This window comes from Dermacentor albipictus, chromosome 1, assembly GCF_038994185.2.
Source record: "Dermacentor albipictus isolate Rhodes 1998 colony chromosome 1, USDA_Dalb.pri_finalv2, whole genome shotgun sequence".
NCBI classification, from domain to species: domain Eukaryota; kingdom Metazoa; phylum Arthropoda; class Arachnida; order Ixodida; family Ixodidae; genus Dermacentor; species Dermacentor albipictus.
This window is the reverse complement of record NC_091821.1, coordinates 60,222,082-60,235,193: the sequence shown is the minus strand read 5'-3', so window position 1 is coordinate 60,235,193 and position 13,112 is coordinate 60,222,082. Positions and strand designations below refer to the sequence as shown.

Here is a 13,112-nt window from a genome sequence, read left to right as displayed (position 1 = left end):
TAGGGACTCCGAATTTCCGGCACGCTTGTCTACTGGAACGATAGCCTTGATAGCCTGGCCTTGAGGCGCCTTTGCCGGGGGCTCCTCGGCTCCAGGCGTCGCCGTCTGGTCACCGTCGGCGCTGGTTTGGGCGTGGGAACGCTTCGCCGCAGCGGAGACGCTGGTCGACGTGCGGGCACCACTCTTGTCCGGTTGCGGATCGTTCGGACCCTTGGGCTCGACGACCTTGGGCTCCGGAGTGTTCTCCCCATCCTTTCCGGTTGTCTCGTTTGACCTAGACAAGTCATCGGCTGGTTGTTGGCTCGCTGAACCATCCCCAGCGAGGGCGTCTCCACCGGTCGACGCTGACGAGTCGAGTGGCCCCGTTTGCTTGCCCGCCTCGTCCGTTCCCCTCGCTGCATCCTCGGCTTCAACGACGTCCATGAGTTCGGCGATCTCGTCCGTCTTTGCCAGCCCGGTAGCCGACGCGTAGGTACGGACGCAGTCAGCGTCCGCGTGTCCGTAGCGTCTGCACTTCGAGCACCTGGGCACCTTGCAGTCACGGCGAACATGGCCCGTGCCATGGTAGCGCAGGCACTGCATCGGCCGCCCGGGAACCACCACAAGGGCCAACTCACCGGAGACTCAAACCTGGTGGGGCAGGTCGTCCACCTTCATTCCCGGCTTGAGCTTGAGCAGCACGGTTCTCGTGGTCGAGCCCTTCTCTCTCATGCCTTGAACGCGCCAGCGCTCCCGCGTCACCTCGGTTACGTTCCCGAACGCCGCAAAAGCAGTCCGGATGTCTTCATCTTGAACTCCGTGGAGCATCCAATGCAGCCGCAGTTTAACCTGCTGGTCCTCAGGGTCAATAACGATGCAGCGGCGGCCTTTAACTTGGAGCTCCTTGAAAGCAACCAGTTTCCTTGTGGCTTCTACGCTGTTGAACGTCACCACCCACTCATGATTGATCTGATACGCTCCCAACGCCACGACCTCGGGGAGCTACCAGCGTTGGCGAGGGCGTCTCGGAAATCTTCGACCCTGTAGGGCCTCACCCACACGTCACCGTGCAAAAACAACGTGTTTAAAACAACACGACCGGTGGGCAGAGTAGGCAGCACGATCTCATAGTCCTTTTCGTCTTCGACGCTGCTCCTGTTTCCGCGGCCGGCAAGGGCCGCAAACGCCGCTCCAGCGGAGCTCATGATCCTGCGTGCGTTCGCTAGCGCGTCACGAAGTAGAATGCCGACAGCTGCTCACGTTCACGGTGCGTGTACACTTTCGTCATACCTTGACGGGCTGCAGAAAAAGAAGAAGACAACGACTACGAATATCGAGGCATTGGTGACGCTCGGGCTGAGAGCGAAAAAAAAAATAGAGGGCTCGTCCGGGATTTGAACCCGGGACCTCTCGCACCCTAAGCGAGACTCATACCCCTAGACCAACGAGCCGACAGCTGCTCACTTTCACGGCGCGTGTACACCTTCGTCATACCTTGACGGGCTGCAGAAGAAGAAGAGAACGACTACGATATCGAGTCATTGGTGGCGCTCCGGCTGAGAGCGAAAAAAAAAATAGAGGGCTCGTCCGGGATTTGAACCCGGGACCTCTCGCACCCTAAGCGAGAATCATACCCCTAGACCAACGAGCCGACGGCACCTCACGTTCACGGCGCGTGTACACCTTCGTCATACCTTGACGGGCTGCAGAAGAAGAAGAGAACGACTACGATACCGAGTCATTGGTGACGCTCCGGCTGAGAGCGAAAAAAAAAGAGGGCTCGTCCGGGATCTCTTGCACCCTAAGCGAGAATCATACCCCTAGACCAACGAGCCGACAGCTGCTCACGTTCACGGCGCGTGTATACTTTCGTTTTTTTTTATTACCCTTCTCAGGAATGAAACAAAGCGATACAATCACAAATGCACACTAGATAAGGTAATTAAAAACGCTTGCCCGCTTTGGGTAAGCGTGGGTATTTAAAAGCGCTTCAGGTTTACAAGAGCATCTAATACAGGTATCCATGCTGGTGGATCAATCTGTGCTTTATACAGCTCACGAATAAACGCAATACTTTCTTTGAAGTACTCTCTGGCTGGCTGTGCGTTCATATCTGCATGATACACTGCCATTCTCGTTTTCCAGATGCTGTGAAGACATGAAGCCATAAACATGTCATGCGGCACTCCGTCATTATCGGTTGGGAGGAAGCGGATGCCATATGGGGTAATCGGTAACTCTTTTTTTAAAGTTCGTTGCAGTATGTCCCATAAGAAGGTGGCATCTATGCAATCAAGAAAAATATGGTCGATAGTTTCTGGTTGCTTGCACAATAAGCAGTTTATCGTCCAAGGCACGAAGATACCCTTCTGCTCTAACCACGGTTTAACGGGCAGAGTTCCGGTGTGCAAGTGAAAGAAAAACGTTTTCACCGTGGACCGTACTGGCATCCGCTTCACCCTTTTCAGTACGTCTTTGCCTGCTCCTATTGACAACATGGTGCGATACAGTGGTTCTGGCATACATACATCAACAACATCTTTGTACAGTTTCTTTCGTGTGACATTGCTTAGATACTGTAATGAGAACCGTGCTGCGAGGAACTCGTAAGACCAGACGACTTCTCGCAGGAAGCCTCGTACTTTCGGCCCATCAACCCGATCAGACGACACAATAAACGCTGGCATAACGTCACACAATCGCATTTGAATCACAGTACGTAGGAAAGCATTGCTTTGCTCTCGTATAAAGAGAAATCTGGACACTACCTGTTTTAGAAACAAATGCGCCAAGCCCAGTCCGCCACTTTTCACTGACCGGAATAAATTTGTGCGGCTTGTACGTTCCCAAGTTGATCCCCATATATACACTGCTAGCACTCTGTGGAGTCTTTGAATGCTTGCTCTCGTCGCACACAGTACTTGCAGAACGTACCAAATCTTGGCTACAAGAAAAAGGTTACATACTGTTGACCTTGCAAATATAGATAAGTCTCTCCCTCCAAATTTGGTCGATTTTTCTTTTATTTGTTCCGCTTCATTTCTCCAATAATCACTAGTGTCTTTGTAGTGATTTAAAGGAACCCCGAGGTATTTCGTTGGCGAAACCGTCCACTGCATGCTTTCAAAGACGTCCGGGGTATCGTCCCAATCCCCATGCCAAAAGCCCAAAGATTTGCTCCAGTTGATAACGCTTCCGGTCACTTTACAAAAACTCCTCGCCACACTGATGGCATTCCTGACACTGTCTTGGTCAGAACAGAAAACTGCAATATCGTCAGCGTACGTAAGTAGCTTAACCTCGCTTGTGCTCAACCTAAAACCTTTTATTGCACTCGATGACATGATTTTCAAACAGAAAGGCTCCAGGTACAGCGCGAACAGTAACGGAGACAAAGGGCATCCTTGCCTAACAGAGGACTTTATCTGGAAACTGGCAGTTAATGATTTATTAATTTTAATCCTGCTAGAAATGTCTGCGTAGCACATTTCTATACCTTCTGATAGGACCTTCCCGACATTGATGTGTTCTAGAATGTTGAAAAGGACTTTATGCACAACTCTGTCGAATGCCTTCTCTAAATCCAGTTGTACCATGGCGACCCTCCCGCAGTACGCATCACAGCACTCCAGGACGGTTCTAGCCACGTGTATGTTTGTTACAATGGACCTTCCTTTTATGCCGCAAGTCTGATGCGGCCCCACAAGCCTGGTTATAACACTTTGCAGTCTCCTGCCCAAAACTTTAGCGAATATCTTGTAGTCCGTGTTCGTTAGGGTTATCGGTCGATAGGCTCGTACAGAGAGCAAGGCAGTTGGATCCTCTGTTTTTGGAAAAAGTACAACATGGCTCTGCCTGAAAGAAGGAGGCAACTTCTTTGTTCTGTATTCCTCCTTTATTACGTTATGCAGGACAACTGCTATCTCCGTTTTAAAAGCCTTGTAGAATTCTGAACCAAAACCATCGGGGCCTGGCGATTTCCCTGTACTCAATTCATCGATTGCCCCCTCAAGCTCTGTAACGCTGATTGGTGCTTCGAGATTCGTTTTAACTTCTGCTTCAAGTTTTGGCATGTGTATCAAGAAATCGCTTTGAAAACCTTCCGCAATCTGTGGTTCGTGGCCTACTAAATCACGATAATAATCAACAAATGCGCGACGTATCAGTTCCTCGTCTTGCACAACTTCATCTCTGTACATTATCGCTTTTATTTCGTTGCGCGACGCATAGCTTTTTTCATCTGATAGAGCGCGTTTGGTGGGGGTTTCACCCATATACATTTTTTCCGCACGTGCTCGTACAACTGCGCCCCTGTACTTTTCTGTATTAATAATTTCTAGTTTGTTTCTAATTTCTTTAATTTCTCTGGCAAAGTTACCCGGAGCTGTAGCTTCTGCATTCAAATAAATATCAAGCTGGCTTTGGAGCTCAGTTTCTTCTTTGTTTTGCTTCCTCCGCAATGCCCCGGCTCTTTCGATGGCTGAGATTTTTGCGTTTTCCTTAAAATGTTCCCATGCCTCCGCATAACACTCCGATTCATTTGCCAGTAGGTCTCCAATTTTTCCTTTTGTTTCCTTCATATATACTTCATCATTGAGGAGTTTAACGTTGCGTTTACACAGCTGCCAGTTAAATTTCGCCGGTTTCCTCGGACCTAGCGCACACACAACCAAACTATGGTCGCTAAAGAAAACGTTTTTAACGTCATACTTATTGCAGACCGGTGCCAAATCTGCCGAAACATAAATACGATCTGATCTAGCGTGGCTGTCCCCCTGGTAGTGGGTAAACCGAGGCAATGTGCCATTTGACAGGAAGCATCCTACATCTTCTAACAGGTGACCTTCAGTCAGCGCATTTAGTACCGACACACTCGCATCTCGTATCGGTGCATCTCTTGTCCTGTCTTCTACTCTGGTTACGCAATTAATGTCCCCCATCATTATAATTGCCCTGTCACAATTCAGATAATGTTCAACACTTTCGAAAAACAATCGGCGCTCACTTGATGCATTTGGAGCATGTAAACAAACTATTCGGACCTTCTGGGCTTGCAACGTTATGTCGCATACAATAAGTCGTCCAGTGTCACACGCGTACACACTATCTACAGATATGCCTGTGGTGTGCTTCAGAAACAGCGCACAACCACCGGCTGTACCTACTGCATGCGCAACGCATACATTGTAGTACGCCCTAAAAGGTTCAACCATGCGGTTTGTTCCTTCCTGACTTTCGATCTTCGTTTCCTGTATGGCAATTACGTCCAAGTCATTTTCCATAAAAAGTCGACTCAGCTGGTATTGCTTTCTCCGTGTCGACAGGCCCCGCACGTTAAGAGTGCCTACATAAAGAGGCGTTCGGAAAGTAACAGCCATTTTTGTTTTTATAAACACAAACCGCATAGTATCCCTTGCTTATCACAAGACGGCAAAACACTCACATTTTTATAGAAAATCCCAGTCGTTCCAGCCATTTTGATTAGAATTTAGATCTCGCCGTGACGACGTCAACACACTGTCTTTCCGGTCCCTTCCGCTGATAGTGTCCGGTTGGAAAAAAGAAGGCTCGACACCTTTTCACGTCGCCGGCGGGGCCGGCGGTTTCCGCTCGGGCCGTGGCTCGAGCGGTATTTTCGGTGCGGGTTTAAATGTAGTCCTTCGATGGGGTGTCGTTTTCACAGGCGGCTCATCCGTTGCGTTCTGGTCGGTCTTGTGCCCTTCCTTGCCATCCTCATGGAGTCGTTTTGGTGCAGGGCTGCTGGTACTTGCCATAATGACGTCCGTTGTCTCAGGGCTCTGCTCGACACTCGCGTCAGGTGCAATGTGTTGGCTCGTTAGAGCGCCCATCGCCAGTGTCTCTACAGCCTCTGTTGAAGCGATGGCTGTGTCTTCCGCAATAATGACTGCAGCCTTTTGCTTCACATGTGACACGTTTGCTGCACCAATAGTTCGCGAGCTGTCTGCCTCGGGGGTAGTTTCGGCCGCGTCTGCCTCGTCCATTAGATGTTCCGTCGACAGTTCATCGCTTGCTTTGACTCCGGCCACGTTTGCGTAGGTTCGCACGCAGACGCTTTCATCGTGGCCATATCGCCGACATTTGGCACAACGCGGTACCCGACAGTCGCGCCTGATATTGCCTGTGGCATGGCACCTCAAGCATAGCGGTGGGCGTCCCGGCGCAACGAGTAGAGCCATGATTCCTGCAACCCGCAACTGATGGGGTAACTCTTCTAGAGTTACACCAGGCTTGAGCTTTAGACCAACCGTGCGCGTAGACGAGCCTTTGTAAGCTATTCCGTGCACTCGCCAGCGCTCCTTGTAGATATCACTTGTTTTCCCGTACGGTGCTAGAGCAGAGCGCACTTCTTCGTCCGGAACATTATGTAGCACCCAGTAAAGCTTGATGCGCACTTCTTGATTTTCGGGGTCAACCACAAGGCACCGTTTCTCCTTGACCAGAACTTCCCCAATTCCTACCATCTTCTTCGTAGCTTCTGCACTTTTAAAAGTGACGGCCCAAACATGGTTCATCTGGAACGCCCCCAAAGCTATCACTTCAGGAAGCACTCCGAGATGAACCAACGTGTCCCGAAAGTCTTCTACACGGTAAGGCCTGGCTTTCAAAGCCCCGTGAAGAAAAACAGTATTCGCTACAGACGCACCTGTTGGCAGCGACGGCAAAATAACTTGATAGTCCAGGGCTTCATCAGCAAAAAACCTGTTTCCGCGGCCCGACTGGGCCGCTGATACCGCTCCGGCGGAGCACATTCCACACACGTCCGTTTGCTATCACGGCCGGAAGTAGAATCCCGCGTGTATACTTTCGTCATACCTTGACGGGCTGCAGAAGAAGAAGAGAACGACTACGATATCGAGTCATTGGTGACGCTCCGGCTGAGAGCGAAAAAAAAAATAGAGGGCTCGTCCGGGATTTGAACCCGGGACCTCTCGCTCCCAAAGCGAGAATCATACTCCTAGACCAACGAGCCGACAACGGTTCCCGTTCGCGGCGCGTGTACACCTTCGTCATATCTTGACGGGCTGCAGAAAAAGAAGAGGACAACGACTACTAATATCCAGGCATGGGCAACAACACTCGGGCTGAGAGCAAAAAAAAAAAAAATAGCGGGCTCGTCCGGGATTTGAACCCGGGACCTCTCGCACCCAAAGCGAGAATCATACACCTAGACAAACGAGTTTTTTTTCTTTATTGCCTGGCTGTGGTACATAGTTTCACAAGAGGCAACGCTCACCAAAACGAATACAAAAGCAGAATATACATTTTCTCTATGTGCACATATTACAAAGCATTGTGCTGGCTCAGTTTCATCAAAATTCGCGCAATGCTACCGACGGTTCTACTCTTGGGAGCCACTCCGGTGGTTCCCCTGCCGCTTTATGGATAGCGACAAACCAGTGCATGTTTTCTCTGAAATACATACGTGCAGGCTGCGCATCTTTATCGACATGGTATCCTGCCATTCTCGCGCGCCAAATACAATGGAGGCCCAAGAGCATAATTAAATCAAAACGCACCCCATCCTCATTATCTATGCTTAAGTAGCGGATGCCATACGGGTCCAATGGAAATTCTTTCTTTAGTGTCCTCTGCAAAACATCCCAGAAGAACACGCCTTCCCAACAGTTTAAGAAAACATGATCTATTGTCTCTGGCTGCTTGCAAATTAAACAGTGCGTTCCCCACGGTAAATATACCCCTTTTCTCTCCAAAAACGTCTTAACTGGTAACGTTCCGGTGTGTAATTTGAAAAAGAAGGTTTTGGTTCCTGGCGGGACCTGCGTTTTCTTTACTCTCTTTAAAACATCGCTTCTTGGGCCTCCACCGTACAATGGCACTGGGAAAAAAACATCGCACAAAGCACAATACAGTTTCTTTTTGTTCACACCGGACAGGTAATCATTCGAGAAGCGCACTGAAAGAAATCGGGCACTCGATACAACTTCTTTGTAAAACCCTCGAATCCCTCCCGAAAACTCTTCGGTTGAAACCACATACTCTGGCAGCCGTCTACTCAGCCTCATTTGACATACCGTGCGCAAGAAAGGGTCGGTTGCGTCCCTAAAGAACAAGAACCGGTTTACCAACTGCCGTACAAAAAGATGGCCCAATCCCAGCCCCCCGTCTTTCACCCGCCGGAACAAGTTGGTCCGCTCCCATCCCGACGCCCAGACAAAGACGGCGAAAATCCTGTGTAGCTTCTGAACGTTGGACCGTGAACAGTGCAATACCTGCATTACGTACCAAAGCTTGCTAATCAAGAAAAGGTTACAAACGGTGGCTCTGGCAAAAATGGAAAGGTTAGTGCCTTTCCACTTCTCAGCTCTCTCCCGTGTGTCTTTGACCTGCCCTTTGCAGAACTGCTCGCTATCACGATAGGCATCGAGCGGGACGCCCAAGTACTTGCCTGGGGTCGTCACCCAATGCACGTTGGCAAAATGATCTGGCTTCGTTGGCCATGATCCATGCCAGAGCCCGAGGCACTTCGACCAGTTAACTCCACTACCAGTGACATGGCTAAATTTACGGACACATTTGACAGCCTCAATTATGCTCCCCTGATCCTCCGCAAAAACAGCCACATCATCTGCATAAGCCAGCAGCTTCACTTCAACTGCGTGAAGCTTAAATCCCATAATTCTATTGTTTTCAATCAATCTCATGCACAGGGTTTCAATGTAGATACAAAACAACAGAGGGCTGAAGGGGCACCCCTGACGCACAGAACGTCGCAGGCTGATGGGAGCCCCTAAACTCTTATTCACGATCAATCTGGTCGTGCAGAGACGGTACGCCAGGGCGACCCCCTCGCAGATTACAGATCCGAGATTGGCATAGTCTAAAATGGCAAACAAGATTTAATGAGCCACGCAATCAAAAGCCTTCTTGAGGTCAATCTGTAAAATGGCAATCCGACTATTACAATCATCACAGCACTCAAGTACACTGCGCGCTTTGTGAATATTAGTAACAATAGTACGGCCTTTAATCCTACATGTCTGGTGAGGCCCGACGATGTCCTGTATCACTGTCTGCAATCTTCGCGCCAATATCTTCATAAAGATTTTATACTCGATATTGGTGAGTGCTATGGGACGATACGCCGTAACATATCTTAATTTCGCTGCATCATCAGTTTTAGGAATGAGTACTGTGTGTGACGACCCATAAGACGGAGGCAATGTGTTCCATTTGTAAGCTTCGTTAAAGATTACATTGAATACAGGGCTAATTTCGTGCTTGAATTCCTTATAAAAACCGGCGCTAAAGCCGTCTGGTCCAAGCGATTTTCCGGGGTTTAAGTTGTCTATGGCCTGTTCAACTTCGGATTCTGTTATCTCTAGTTCCAATCTTTGCTTTCTTTCGACGTCCAGTCGGGGTATAGCACGCAAAAACTCCATCCCAAATGTGGTAGCGTCTACTTTGTGGTACGAGAATAGCGCCTGGTAATGCTCATGAAAAGCTGCTTTGATGTCGTCAGTGTCTGTTGATAAGCTCCCGCGCCATTCTATTCCTTCGATGTGGTTCCTTTCAGCGCGTGCTTTTTCTAACCCTAGCGCTCGTTTCGAAGGCGCTTCACCTGCCGCTGTGTCTTCAGCCCTTGCCCTCACCAGGGCTCCCCGATAGCGTTGCTCTTCGAGTTGCTCCAACTGTTGTTTCACTTTTCTTATGTCTTCTATCCATTTGCCCGGTGCCTTAGATTCCTGCCTGAGCAGTTTATGAAGAAGCGTCTTTAACTCAGTCTCTTTTTGTTTCTCTGCAAAACGAATACAGGTGGCCCTCTCTATTGCCTTTATTTTTAGGGTTTCCTTACTCAGCTCCCACTGCTGCCATACGTGAAGGTTTTTACTTGGGTCTATTTTCCTTATTACTTCTCTTACTGCTCGGTTAAACGGTTCATCCTGAAGAAGCTTGTTATTTAATTTCCACGTTTCCCATGAGGAAGGGTTGCCTCGCTTTGTAATTCCTATGCAACACTGGACTAAACAATGGTCAGAAAACGACACTGGCACTACCTCGTAACTGTTACATTCCGGAAGGATGTCAACAGACGCATAAATGCGGTCGAGCCGTGCGTGACTAGAGCCCTCAAACCGTGTGTACTTTACAGCACGCGCTCCTTCGAGGCACTCTGCTACATCCTCAAGGTCCCAGCTCTCCAGCATTCGCGACAACACATCCGTGCTTTTGTCTCTAAATCCCCAAACGCTTGTTTTATCCCGCGCACTGAGGACACAGTTGAAATCGCCCATTACTATGAGCTGTCTTCCCGTGCATAGAGGCTCTTCCATGTGGTGAAAAAACTGAGCCCTTTCATCCACCTTATTGGGCGCGTACAAGCACACAATACGCCACTCGTCGTTGTTGAACGAAAAATAGACGACAACATACCGGCCCGACACACACGAATAAATTTCATGCACCTCTAGCCCCGGCAACTTCTTAACAAAAAGGACACAGCCAGCGGATGTGCCCACCGCATGACGGACTACGGGAGAAAACCTAGACGTGAAACGCCGCGCCATAACGCCGGTCTCTTCTTCACCGTCGACTTTCGTCTCCTGCACGGCTAGCACATCAATGTCGTGCTCCGTTATAAGTCGGTAAAGCTGGCCTTGCTTTCTTTTCCCTGCCAGTCCTCGAACATTTAGAGTAGCGACTTTCAACGGACACGTTGGAGCCATTTTAACAATAGGGGAAGAGACCGGCCATATGGTGCTTACCTCTCGCGTGTAGCGCGAGGCTAGACGCCGCCATCGCCGCCAGTGCGGTCCGGCGGAAGAACATGAGTCCTAGGGACTCCGAATTTCCGGCACGCTTGTCTACTGGAACGATAGCCTTGATAGCCTGGCCTTGAGGCGCCTTTGCCGGGGGCTCCTCGGCTCCAGGCGTCGCCGTCTGGTCACCGTCGGCGCTGGTTTGGGCGTGGGAACGCTTCGCCGCAGCGGAGACGCTGGTCGACGTGCGGGCACCACTCTTGTCCGGTTGCGGATCGTTCGGACCCTTGGGCTCGACGACCTTGGGCTCCGGAGTGTTCTCCCCATCCTTTCCGGTTGTCTCGTTTGACCTAGACAAGTCATCGGCTGGTTGTTGGCTCGCTGAACCATCCCCAGCGAGGGCGTCTCCACCGGTCGACGCTGACGAGTCGAGTGGCCCCGTTTGCTTGCCCGCCTCGTCCGTTCCCCTCGCTGCATCCTCGGCTTCAACGACGTCCATGAGTTCGGCGATCTCGTCCGTCTTTGCCAGCCCGGTAGCCGACGCGTAGGTACGGACGCAGTCAGCGTCCGCGTGTCCGTAGCGTCTGCACTTCGAGCACCTGGGCACCTTGCAGTCACGGCGAACATGGCCCGTGCCATGGTAGCGCAGGCACTGCATCGGCCGCCCGGGAACCACCACAAGGGCCAACTCACCGGAGACTCAAACCTGGTGGGGCAGGTCGTCCACCTTCATTCCCGGCTTGAGCTTGAGCAGCACGGTTCTCGTGGTCGAGCCCTTCTCTCTCATGCCTTGAACGCGCCAGCGCTCCCGCGTCACCTCGGTTACGTTCCCGAACGCCGCAAAAGCAGTCCGGATGTCTTCATCTTGAACTCCGTGGAGCATCCAATGCAGCCGCAGTTTAACCTGCTGGTCCTCAGGGTCAATAACGATGCAGCGGCGGCCTTTAACTTGGAGCTCCTTGAAAGCAACCAGTTTCCTTGTGGCTTCTACGCTGTTGAACGTCACCACCCACTCATGATTGATCTGATACGCTCCCAACGCCACGACCTCGGGGAGCTACCAGCGTTGGCGAGGGCGTCTCGGAAATCTTCGACCCTGTAGGGCCTCACCCACACGTCACCGTGCAAAAACAACGTGTTTAAAACAACACGACCGGTGGGCAGAGTAGGCAGCACGATCTCATAGTCCTTTTCGTCTTCGACGCTGCTCCTGTTTCCGCGGCCGGCAAGGGCCGCAAACGCCGCTCCAGCGGAGCTCATGATCCTGCGTGCGTTCGCTAGCGCGTCACGAAGTAGAATGCCGACAGCTGCTCACGTTCACGGTGCGTGTACACTTTCGTCATACCTTGACGGGCTGCAGAAAAAGAAGAAGACAACGACTACGAATATCGAGGCATTGGTGACGCTCGGGCTGAGAGCGAAAAAAAAAATAGAGGGCTCGTCCGGGATTTGAACCCGGGACCTCTCGCACCCTAAGCGAGACTCATACCCCTAGACCAACGAGCCGACAGCTGCTCACTTTCACGGCGCGTGTACACCTTCGTCATACCTTGACGGGCTGCAGAAGAAGAAGAGAACGACTACGATATCGAGTCATTGGTGGCGCTCCGGCTGAGAGCGAAAAAAAAATAGAGGGCTCGTCCGGGATTTGAACCCGGGACCTCTCGCACCCTAAGCGAGAATCATACCCCTAGACCAACGAGCCGACGGCACCTCACGTTCACGGCGCGTGTACACCTTCGTCATACCTTGACGGGCTGCAGAAGAAGAAGAGAACGACTACGATACCGAGTCATTGGTGACGCTCCGGCTGAGAGCGAAAAAAAAAGAGGGCTCGTCCGGGATCTCTTGCACCCTAAGCGAGAATCATACCCCTAGACCAACGAGCCGACAGCTGCTCACGTTCACGGCGCGTGTATACTTTCGTTTTTTTTTATTACCCTTCTCAGGAATGAAACAAAGCGATACAATCACAAATGCACACTAGATAAGGTAATTAAAAACGCTTGCCCGCTTTGGGTAAGCGTGGGTATTTAAAAGCGCTTCAGGTTTACAAGAGCATCTAATACAGGTATCCATGCTGGTGGATCAATCTGTGCTTTATACAGCTCACGAATAAACGCAATACTTTCTTTGAAGTACTCTCTGGCTGGCTGTGCGTTCATATCTGCATGATACACTGCCATTCTCGTTTTCCAGATGCTGTGAAGACATGAAGCCATAAACATGTCATGCGGCACTCCGTCATTATCGGTTGGGAGGAAGCGGATGCCATATGGGGTAATCGGTAACTCTTTTTTTAAAGTTCGTTGCAGTATGTCCCATAAGAAGGTGGCATCTATGCAATCAAGAAAAATATGGTCGATAGTTTCTGGTTGCTTGCACAATAAGCAG

General features: G+C 50.6%; 5 non-coding genes across 5 annotated transcripts; all 5 read right to left on the bottom strand.

Moving 5' to 3' along the window:
• Nucleotides 1-1,358: 1,358 nt before the first annotated feature.
• TRNAP-AGG (transfer RNA proline (anticodon AGG)) lies at nucleotides 1,359-1,430 on the bottom strand. Its single transcript has one exon. It is a non-coding gene; the product is annotated as a tRNA-Pro (tRNA).
• A 128-nt stretch (nucleotides 1,431-1,558) lies between these two features.
• TRNAP-AGG (transfer RNA proline (anticodon AGG)) lies at nucleotides 1,559-1,630 on the bottom strand. Its single transcript has one exon. It is a non-coding gene; the product is annotated as a tRNA-Pro (tRNA).
• A 5,268-nt stretch (nucleotides 1,631-6,898) lies between these two features.
• TRNAP-UGG (transfer RNA proline (anticodon UGG)) lies at nucleotides 6,899-6,970 on the bottom strand. Its single transcript has one exon. It is a non-coding gene; the product is annotated as a tRNA-Pro (tRNA).
• A 5,182-nt stretch (nucleotides 6,971-12,152) lies between these two features.
• TRNAP-AGG (transfer RNA proline (anticodon AGG)) lies at nucleotides 12,153-12,224 on the bottom strand. Its single transcript has one exon. It is a non-coding gene; the product is annotated as a tRNA-Pro (tRNA).
• A 127-nt stretch (nucleotides 12,225-12,351) lies between these two features.
• Nucleotides 12,352-12,423, bottom strand: TRNAP-AGG (transfer RNA proline (anticodon AGG)). Its single transcript has one exon. It is a non-coding gene; the product is annotated as a tRNA-Pro (tRNA).
• Nucleotides 12,424-13,112: the final 689 nt, after the last annotated feature.